Source organism: Tenebrio molitor, chromosome 9 (genome assembly GCF_963966145.1).
Source record: "Tenebrio molitor chromosome 9, icTenMoli1.1, whole genome shotgun sequence".
NCBI classification, from domain to species: Eukaryota; Metazoa; Arthropoda; class Insecta; order Coleoptera; family Tenebrionidae; genus Tenebrio; species Tenebrio molitor.
Window position 1 is genome coordinate 10,284,851 of NC_091054.1, and position 10,687 is coordinate 10,295,537.

Genomic DNA, 10,687 nt, shown 5'->3' on the forward strand with positions numbered 1-10,687 from the left:
GGGAGGAATTATCCGACTTGAGTCGGTCTCCCCTACTTTGCTATACACGGGTGCTCAAAAAACAAAATAAACACGAGAACATTTAAGCATCAAATAAAAATCGTCAGCAACAAACATTGATCTTACACTGAGATTTAAATATTGACAACTGACAGATGACTAGTTCTGACACGTGACAAATAACGACTAGAACCTAATAACAGGCCACGTGTCATACTATTCATTTGTTTAGCAATAGATTGTATTCGTTTTAACATTTTCTTTTGGAGTTTTATACAGTGTGTCCTCGGATAAGTGAAACGACTCTTGTAAAAGATAAAACAATTTCGATTTAAATTTTAATTTTTTGGGGTTTAGCCCTGCTTGGTTAAAGACTAACTCTTAACGTAATTTTAGTTTTGAAAAGTCAAGTATGCCTTGGAAATTTTCAAAAAACCTATTTTTCTGTAGAGTAAAGTGCCTTTTATGTGGTAAATACGACAAAAAGTTATTAACAAAAGTTGTTTAGAATCCACATTTAAGCCCCTAGACAAAATTTCAAAATCATCGGCCAACTATGATTTTTTTTCCATTTACTCTTAAGGTTTTAATTTACTTTTATTTAATTATAACTTATTAGTATTAAGCTAGTAACTTGTAGTAATAATCTAAGTGTGAATTTTTTTTTACTCATAATAAGAGAAGTGTTAAAAATAAATTTCTTTGATTTGTGAAATGATCATTAAAAAAATGAAAATCCATAGTTAGCCGATTATTTTGAAATTTGGTATAGGGGCCTAGATATTGATTCTAAACAACTTTCTTGAATAACTTTTTGTCGTATTTGTCACATAAAAGGCACTTTACTCTACAGGAAAATAGGTTTTTTTGAAAATTTCCAAGGCATACTTGATTTTTCAAAACTAAAATTACGTTAGAAATTAGTCTTTAACCAAGCAGGGCTGAACTCCAGAAAATGAAAATTTAAATCTAGGATTTTTTATTTTTTACAAGAGTCGTTTCACCTATCCGGGGACACACTGTATAAAAAAAATCTTCGAAGTGTTAGCTTTTGTCATGAATCTGTAAAGTTTTCTGCGATTCAGAAACTCGTAAAAAATCTTGATTCAAGAGATTTATTAAAATTCTAAGGAAAAAGTTAAAATGCTTTAGAATTATTTTTCGCAAAAAAATCTACCAGCGAGATGTACGAATATGTGAAAGAAGAAAAATTCTAGAATTCGCCCAGTTGCAACCTCAACTTCGTCTCGGTCTTCAATCTCTGGGCTTAGCACAAAAAGACTCACTTCTACTCTTAATGATATTCTACTATTTTCACTTTCACGCAAATTTTCCCGTAATGAATATTTTCCAATATTTCTGCCCCCTAACCGTATCCTGCTTTCAGGACGTGTTCATTCCATTGGCCAAGATCTGAATAAGTCAAGACCGCTGAATCACCTTGTGTACACATGTGATTAATACGGTCGTGATGAGCTTCATAATTGTACTATTCCATCACTGTTTATGTAAAAGATTAATACCCACGACCGCAAAACCATCGCAACCAATAACTGAAAAAAAAAGATGTAAAACGAATTATCCTTGGCCGGCGAACGCTAATGCATCGCCAAACAAGCAAACAACGTCTCCGTTTGGATCGCTATTGTTGGTGAAAAACTGCCAACTGTGAGGAACAAGACTACAATAAACAATCGCAATTTATTGATCAATACATGCCACCAGTGTCATTTTTATTGGACGTGTGGAGGTGTTGTCAGATATGCCATTTGGAGAATTAGCAATTTTGGGCAGTTTGTCCCGGAGCGACCATCGATCATAGAGGGCGGACCATTACAACCGAGGTATTAAGATTCGAGTGTGGGTCGAACAATAAACTAATAGGTCAAATCGATTGACTGCAATGGCACAAAGACACTCACGTACGAGAGTGGACATTGAACTGCTGGCGGAAGGACTTCGTGGTCCAGTGAGTCACGCGGAAAATTCATCCACACGATTGTACGATTTTTTCGAACGAAATGGGCATGGGATGGGAAAATCTGTTCGAATGAATTTGCCGCAACTGTGTCAGACGCGTTTCCAGTTAGAATCGAACAGAATGTCGAAATTAACATCAAAAAGAATTAAGGAACATTACCAGTTGTGTCAGTTGAGGTCAGATAAAAATTATTTGAATGGAAAATTATTTTGAATAAATTTGGGTGGGTAGGCAACACATAATACATCGAGTGTAGCGCGCAATTGATTACGTATTCAACACGACCATAACACGACTAACATGAACGGGAATTCCCTCTTGTTGTCAAGTTATTTATTGTTAGTTTTAATAAATAAATAAATAAATAAATGTAGTTAATAGTGTTAGATAATAATTATAGATGATTTTACGCAGCAAGTAAACCACAATGGAAATACATACAGTACACTCTGCGTCACATTTGATGTTCCGCAAGAATTCGTTCTGGGACCTGTCTTATTTATTATTTACATTAATTGAGAGTGTGGATGCACTTGGACTTCCATTTGAAAATGGTCTCGAGATATTTAACAAATATGTAATGCAAATGTCGCGACTTTTAAGACTACGCAAATTTTTTTCTTCGTTGTCCTTTTGTCCATTATTGGGAAGCTAAGGTCTATGTGTGGTTAAAGTAAACTTTGCAGTGTTCGTTCACCCGAATTGGTGCAAAAATATCTTGGTATAAATGAAACTGAAACGAGTAGTTGAGTTGGCAAATGAATAAAGGAAAAAGCACGTGTTAAACTTCAAAGCTTAGTTCTGGACATGTCTTTTCGGTGCGCATAAAGGTTCGACTCTAGGGCTCGGTCTGTTTGATTTTTGACTGAAGTGTACTTTGATGTCGGGTGTGAAAATAGCTTTGTTAATATCAATCGATGTAAAATGTCACATAGAGATCAGTATATGTAGTTATTTTTGAACTCACTACTTTCAAAAGACATTTCGCGGTCGCAACAGTTAACGGCGAACGTAGATTTCGCGGATTAGTGCTTCAAAATCATCCAAAAAGTATTCGCCTTTTTGAACATTCTGGAAATAATTTGACTTGATAATAATTTGGATGTTGAAAATTTCGAAAGAGTGAAAATAAATCGCTATTAATTCGATTGACACTTTGAGGTCTGGTTGGACTTAATTTCTCAATTCATAGTAACCAACCTTAGGCATTCAAAATGACTTTTGACAATTCTAGTTACACACAACATGAAAAACGTTATTTCCCTAAAAGTTCGAATTCTAGGGAGTAATTTATTTTTAACACGATTATAGAAATCTCAATCAGTCCTAAGGACCTACACTAAAAATTGTATAGAATAAAATAATGCAAAAGTGTTGTAAGAATATGCTTGCATTTAATTGATTACTTCAAGAACACCGTAAACTGTGATCGTTTTTGTTTGTAATCATTAGATTGTTGATGTAGATATTTTCAAGTAAAAATAAAAATAATAATGAATGATAACCTATAAATAAATAATCGGATTAGTTTGGTGGATTAGTTGACCGCATGTGATTCTACTCAATTAATTTCTATTAATTCTATTAATTTCTTAAAATGTCGTTCAGCAAAGTTGTTTTTTTCGATCTTTGTAGAATCTTGCTGAAAAATATACAAAAAAAGATACAAGTTTCGTTTGAATTTTTATATCAGAAGATCTGCAGGAAAGAATGTAGAAGCCTTCCATAGAAGAAGGCTCTAATGGATATTCAGAAAGTCATAGAAATTTTTGATGTACGAGTAGTGTTAATTCAGGAGATTTCTGCCAAAAGTCCACATAATTTCATTAAAATGCTAAAAGCAAGGAGATGCTTATTATATCTAGATTCTGGAATATTTTCCATCTACGCGAGACTTCTTCAAAGAAATATATTCCTAGGATCTACAAGTTTGTCAAAGAAGAAACATTCTAGATACAATCCTATTATGTACAGTGAAAATAATGTTAGCAGTCCCGCGGCAAAAATGCGAACTAATGAATGTTTCTATGGTAATGAGCAAAAATTTTGAAAGTACATACAGGCTGTCCCAAAAATGGCGGACTAACTACTTACTACCGTATCCAGGATGTTTAAATGTACACGAAAAAAATATGGAAAAAATTTTTCAGACAAAAAAATAAATTATTATTATTTTTATTATTAACGGTAATACAATGTAAACAAAGATGTACTCGTACATCATTAGCTTCCAATGTTACCGTAGTGGATTTAAAATATTTTTTTCGATTTCCAAAGCTTCTAAATTCACTATTGTGCAGGATTAGTTATTGGTAGTGAGTAATCCTGTACTTTGTGACAATATGTACGATTAGAGGTAGCTGTCATGACAATTTAATACATATATTTCAAAATAATTTTCCTGTTAAGTGCCACTTTCAAGGACCGCCCAATCAGTAAATAAGTCCAATAGAATTTTTTAAACATTTTTCTGACGTTTACGGTAGTCTCTTCTACACCGTAGTGCACCGTTAGTCCGCTATTTTTGGGACACCCTGTATGTACATTTAAAACAATAAATCTTCGTTTAAGACGTTGTCATCCTTCGAACAATTCAATTCATTCAATTCAATTCAATTCAATTCAATTCAATTCAATTCAATTCATTTTTGCAGGTTATCGAAAACTGTAAGAAATGTATACATATGTTTAACATAGACATTATTTAATGTGCAAAAACTAAACACACAATTTACTATAAAATTAAAATTTTTGTTTTGAGTGTAGTTACAGAAATATTAATCTTCTTATAGTTGAGTCAAGTTGCAAAAAACCACTTGTCACTTGTAGACTACGTCCACTGATAGAATGCATTTTTTTAACTATCCTTAGATAACAAAATCCCCAAACCATAACATTAAAATATTAAGAAAGTATCATAGATTGTGTTGGTAATATCTTGAAGCATTCGCGCCACTGATTCTCATTGGTTGTTATGAAACCCACGCGAAAAATAAATTATATGATGTGATGAACCAAGTGGGTAATTCAAATTTCCCACCAAGCGTCCATCTCATTTTTTTTTTCTACCAACATACACAATGAAAAATAAAAACCGCGAAATTCAAAAAAAAAACTGGCCAAGAGCGCGTGATCGTACTTAGTTAATTTCCCTACGTTGTGTTTTTTTTTAAATACAAATTAAACATTACCAGATTCGTTCCAACAGGGTTTGTGGACCACACAGAAGAGTGCAAATAAAACAACACAATAATTAAAACCAGCTATTTATTCAAAGTTATCATTTTCGTTAACGCCGGGATTCATGAATAATAAAACGTCTCGGGAGAGGGCACCCAAGTCTCCTCAAATGTGAGAAGACTACTCATTTAGAACTCTAGGAAAATGGTGAGCTCTGGCCATCCTCCTAGACCCCCGAATGAGGCTCCGCTAAAAACCTCTCCTAAAAATACGAACAAGTCCGAAGTGACAACGTAGACGGGACAGTTAGTGAAAATTGAGCAAAACTGATTTCATAAACAACACAATTCAAATTCAAAAGAAAACAGGAGGGTCATGTACATTACAAACAAAACAGTTACTTCGGACCGTTCGAGCGGGAGCGAGAATTATATTTTCTTGTTAAATAAACAAGTTTTTAAAAAAGAACTTTATTTACAGACACAACGGCGGTACAACGACTAATAACAACTGATTACAACTGATTATCAATCTTGCTCTTACAGACATATATATAGGTTTTTCTTGTTTTGAAACTAATTGAAAACAGTGTTAATGTGACAGGGTTAAATATCTATAATTTGATAAGAATATGAATGATGGGCTCACAAATCTAGCTATGATATTTGGAAATAGTGGATAACATTGTATTCTTACTATAATTCGGTTAAAGAACTCTAACTGTAATGAGTAAGTGACATTATAATTGCTTAAATAGCGGGGTCAGATATCTAACTGAAATTATATTTTTACTATTTATGAAATAATGCGGTTAAAGAACTTATTCTGGAATAAACAAGTACATTATATAAAATTGGTGAGGTCAGATATCTAACTCGAGCACTAGACGAGAACCTTAGCATGTTTTCTCCTTTTCAAGTTAATTTACAATGTGCGGCAGATACGCTATAGAAGGAGCGAGTGGCCTTGGGTGGTCCGGTGGGTTGTGGCACCTATCCTTACGACTTTAACATTTCCCGCGTACCCGTGATTTAGTACTAAGGGAAAGGTCCTACCTGCTTTACGTAAGTCAACAAATTGAGGTACTCTAAGTTCATCGGTTGAAGTGAACATTACTTTTCCACAGCAAAAGAAAACACAACGCGCTTGTCAGGCTACACAGACTCAGGGAAAATAGACCTGATCACATTTCCGGAAGTGTGCCATGGAGCTCGAGTAAAACCCAGCATTCAACAAGTCCTGCCAAGCGTTAGGTTTTTGGGTCTCCCTTGGGGTGCAAATTTTATGAGGGCCGCGAGGTCGTGTTCAACGTTGGGAGGTTAGAGGAGAAACAAAACCCCTCAAACAGAGAGAGACCCTCGCGGTAAGGTCTAGAATTTACAGCTACAGCAACCTGGAAAAAAGCAAACAAAAGAAGAAACGCGACAAATATTTGTTGACAGAACTATCTAGAAACACTTTCAATTTGGGATGGAAAGGTGGTAACAACCATTAACACATACATAACAATAAAACAAAAAACACAGTCCAGTCGACCCTAGCCTATTAGAGCCGGATCATCGACAAGGGGGGGGGGGGCGCCCTGAATAATATGGAGGGCGCCCCGGGACTAAATGTAGTAGATCCCTAACTAAGGAACAACCCACGGAGACACCTGAAATATAAACATTTGGTTGCTACCGGGATGGAAAGTGGAAACTTTGCAATTTTGATTAAAGTGTTGAACAATAACTAGATGCTTGCCACACCAAAAGCGTCACTCGGAATAATTAGAAGGGGATCAAAAATGAGGGAGTGCGCTTATAAAAAGTAAAAGCCACAGACCCACGCTAAAACTTGGCGCCCTTTTCTTTTAGGAAAGTTAGTGAATTGTAAAACCAGATTTGACAACAAAAAAACGTGATCCGTGCAATTTTATAAAATTTACAAAACTAGAACCAGGCGGCCTTACTCTCCTTCACAAGCTTACAAATGTTAAAAGCGTGATACATGGGGATGGTCGAGATAATTGCGGATTTTATACAATATGGTGGGAACATCAACAACCCACGTGCGACCATCATGATAGTTAAAATACATTTCGCGCGAAACAGACATAATTTTAGTACCGCAAACATACCTAGTTCAAAACAGAAGCTGGACAACAACATTTAGCACAGTTCAATAAAAACACTAAAATCGCACAATTAGCACACAGAAAAAATACACGGTACTTCTGTACTACTCTGCGGTCCAGAAAAAGTGCCCTCCAAAAAAAACATGGCCGTTCATCCCCTGTCGACTTTCACTCACGCCCCCAAGCGGTCGCCGACGGTACCGAACGCCGGTAATTCTATAGCTTCATTGGCGGTTAGTTTTGAATTCAAAAGCGGTTATCTCAATGACATTTCAAATTTGAAATTGTCAGTTCTGTCAAGTGGTTTAAGCATTTAGATTTGCGATTTTTCATCTTTAGAGCTTTGTTTTGCGATTCTCTGGTTTTAAGAGTTATTCGTTTTGATCGTGTTGCTGTTTTGATCTGTTCCGTTGCGATTTTTTGTAGATTTTTTGTGAATTTGTGAATTTGTGAATTTGTGAGTGCGTGCCTCAAGAATCTAATTTCAAACATCGAAAATGATACAGAGGTAATTTTTGTTCATGCATTAAATAGGAGTACATACATATTAAATAATCTCTTGCTTGTGTTTAGCCATTTCCGAAAAAAGCTGGATATTTTAATTTCAGTAGCCAGCTTCTTCGAAAATTCGAAAATGTATTGTGGGTTTCATTTTTTATTCCGTCGGGCACATTATTACTCGTGAAATACCTGTATTAATAAAACCTAATATATTGCTCCTACTGTGCTGAAGTTTTCTTTCGTCTTTCCTAAGTGCAGAATAATAATAATAAAACATCACGTGTAAGTAAACCTGCTCTTTCCGTGGTTTAAAATTTCGCGCCGGATCTATTTGTTGTAGCGTAGAGTGAACATTTTTAGTAACATTTATGTCAAGCAATCTATGGATGGACAGAGTTTAACAGCATTTTTTCAATATTTTTGAACCAAATAAAGGCACAAAGGGACCATTAGAAAATCATAGTTTGGATTGAATATTTTCCATATAAGTACAGTTTTAAAGTACATAATTTCAAATGACTAATGCCATAAAAGTGCTGTTGCAAAAGCAAACTGTTTTTTTGCAACTTGAGCCAATTACAATGAATTGATTAAAAAATAATATTTTTACGAGAATTCTATTTCGTTAAATATTAAGATTATACAGGGTATTCTAAATGATTGTAGTCGAAGTAGGCGTGAAAACTCAATGTAGAATTTATGGTTGCCGCTCCACATAAAAAAAAACATCAAAATTATGTGAATAAGTGAGTACACACGGGAGTTAAATTGGGTGCAAAACAACTCAATATTTCTGGATTCAATCGTTAATTTAACAAAAATAAATAAAAACCCCATCATCGCACTTTTCACCTAAAAAATGACAGTGACAGCGACAAAACTGACAGTTCACATGAAAGCGGCAAAAATGTAATAACATGGGCATGGCCTACTTCGACTATACTCAATTTCATATAAATGTGCATCTAAGCAAGCCATGAAAATCTGATTTTCTGTTGGTACTAAACCTAAAGCTAGTGACTTTGACTTTCAAAGTTGCTTGCTCTGCGCGAACCCAATTTGACTAATTTTTCAGTTTTTGTCCATTTTAACATTGCTGATTTTAAAAGCAATGTTACGTCTTTTTACTGATTAAATTAAAGTAATTCTTATTTGTTTTTGTCTTTGTGTTTTTACCAAGTAAAGATTTATTGGACATGACCTTCATAAATGTGACTTTTGTAATGTAACTAAATTAAAGGTGCTTTTACAAATGCACAGCTCACTTGATGAACATTTATATGAAATCAATTATACAATCATTTAGAATAACCCTGTAGTATTGCCGTTATAACTTTTTATCTGCTCCGCCCACATAAATTGACCAATAAGAATCAAAGCCAGATTCAATTTGTTAAATGTTTCATCACATTTGCCACGTAAAAAAGTTAAGGTTAGAATTTTGCTGTCAAGTTCACAATTATTGTTTTAGGTTCTAAAAAATAAAATGTCGTTAAGACAATTCGAATGTCAGATTTTTTTTTCTGTGTAAATCAGATTATCTTAACAACCTATTTGATTGGTAACTAAGAAAATGTAGAAAATGTCCTTAGTATAGTACCGAAACTGTTAGACACAGAGAAAAAAGTCCAAGACAAATACGTGAAGACACAGAAAATGTAAAATTAAGAGATTTAATCAAATTTTCTTTGGAGCACTAACGACAGATTCTAACCTCATTTCTATTCATACAAAAATATTACATGATATGAAAAAATTGAATCACAACCAACTGAATTGAATCCTTCAAAAAATCTTCAAGTCACCGATATTGCGCCAAGAACGAAGATCACGAAAGTAGTGGAACCAAAACACAGCACTGAGGCACACCAGAACTAGAAATTTTGAAGATTTAGAATCTTCTTCACCAATCGACATATCAAGGGATAGGGAAACAATCGCAATACCTTCAAACAAATTAATTTTTAAATGAGAGTTCCTTTGCTAAACTAATGACATTTTCTGTCAATTGATTGTCCCAGAATTTCTTTCTTTCAGAAATTTATAAATATAGCTACTCCTCTGAATTAACCTTTTCAGACGAATACATTCGAAGATATTTTTAACAAACTCATTAACTTCTGCAATAAATGATCCACATCCACCAAATCATCATACTCAAGACTTTCACTAAAATGTTTATCCTTAGTCCTTAAACTTTAACTGGATTGCTTCTAGTTAGTTACTCATCTATCAAGGCCACGGCTGATACCTTGCATTGCAACTTTAAAATCATCTAAAAATGTGTAACCCAATTACAAGTTTCTTTTTTATACTTTGTCAATTGCTTTTTAATTCAAGCAATGGGACAAATTGAATCACAATCATCTAAACAATTTACTTGTCAAAAAATCTTCAAATCACCAATATAAATTGCGCCAACGTTACTAGAAAATAATACAACGAAAGCAGCCCCTCAGGGCATCAGAACTCATTTACCAAATGAGTCACAGCAAAAAAAAAACTGTTTGGATTTTTTCTATCGACTTCTACAAATCTATCTGAATCACACTTTAAAAGTGCACATCGTTATGTGTATTTTGCAAAACCTCCTAGTACGTCATCATCAGCACCAATTTGACATTCCGTATCATGATGAAACATCACATGTGCCACTTCTTGTCCAGACCTACCCGCATAATACTCGCACCATTGTAAAATTCCTTATCTCACCACCACATCACGTCCGCATTACAATCTGCAACAACCGAATCGTACTTTCGATATTACGCAACTGATAAACACGCAACGCGACCCCAGCAACTCCTGCGGCGCGTATAACTGGTTGCCTACGCACACCATCTTAAACCCGCAGGATTGAGCATCGCAGATCACCGGAATTGACAACAACTTCGTCTCGTCACCGTTAT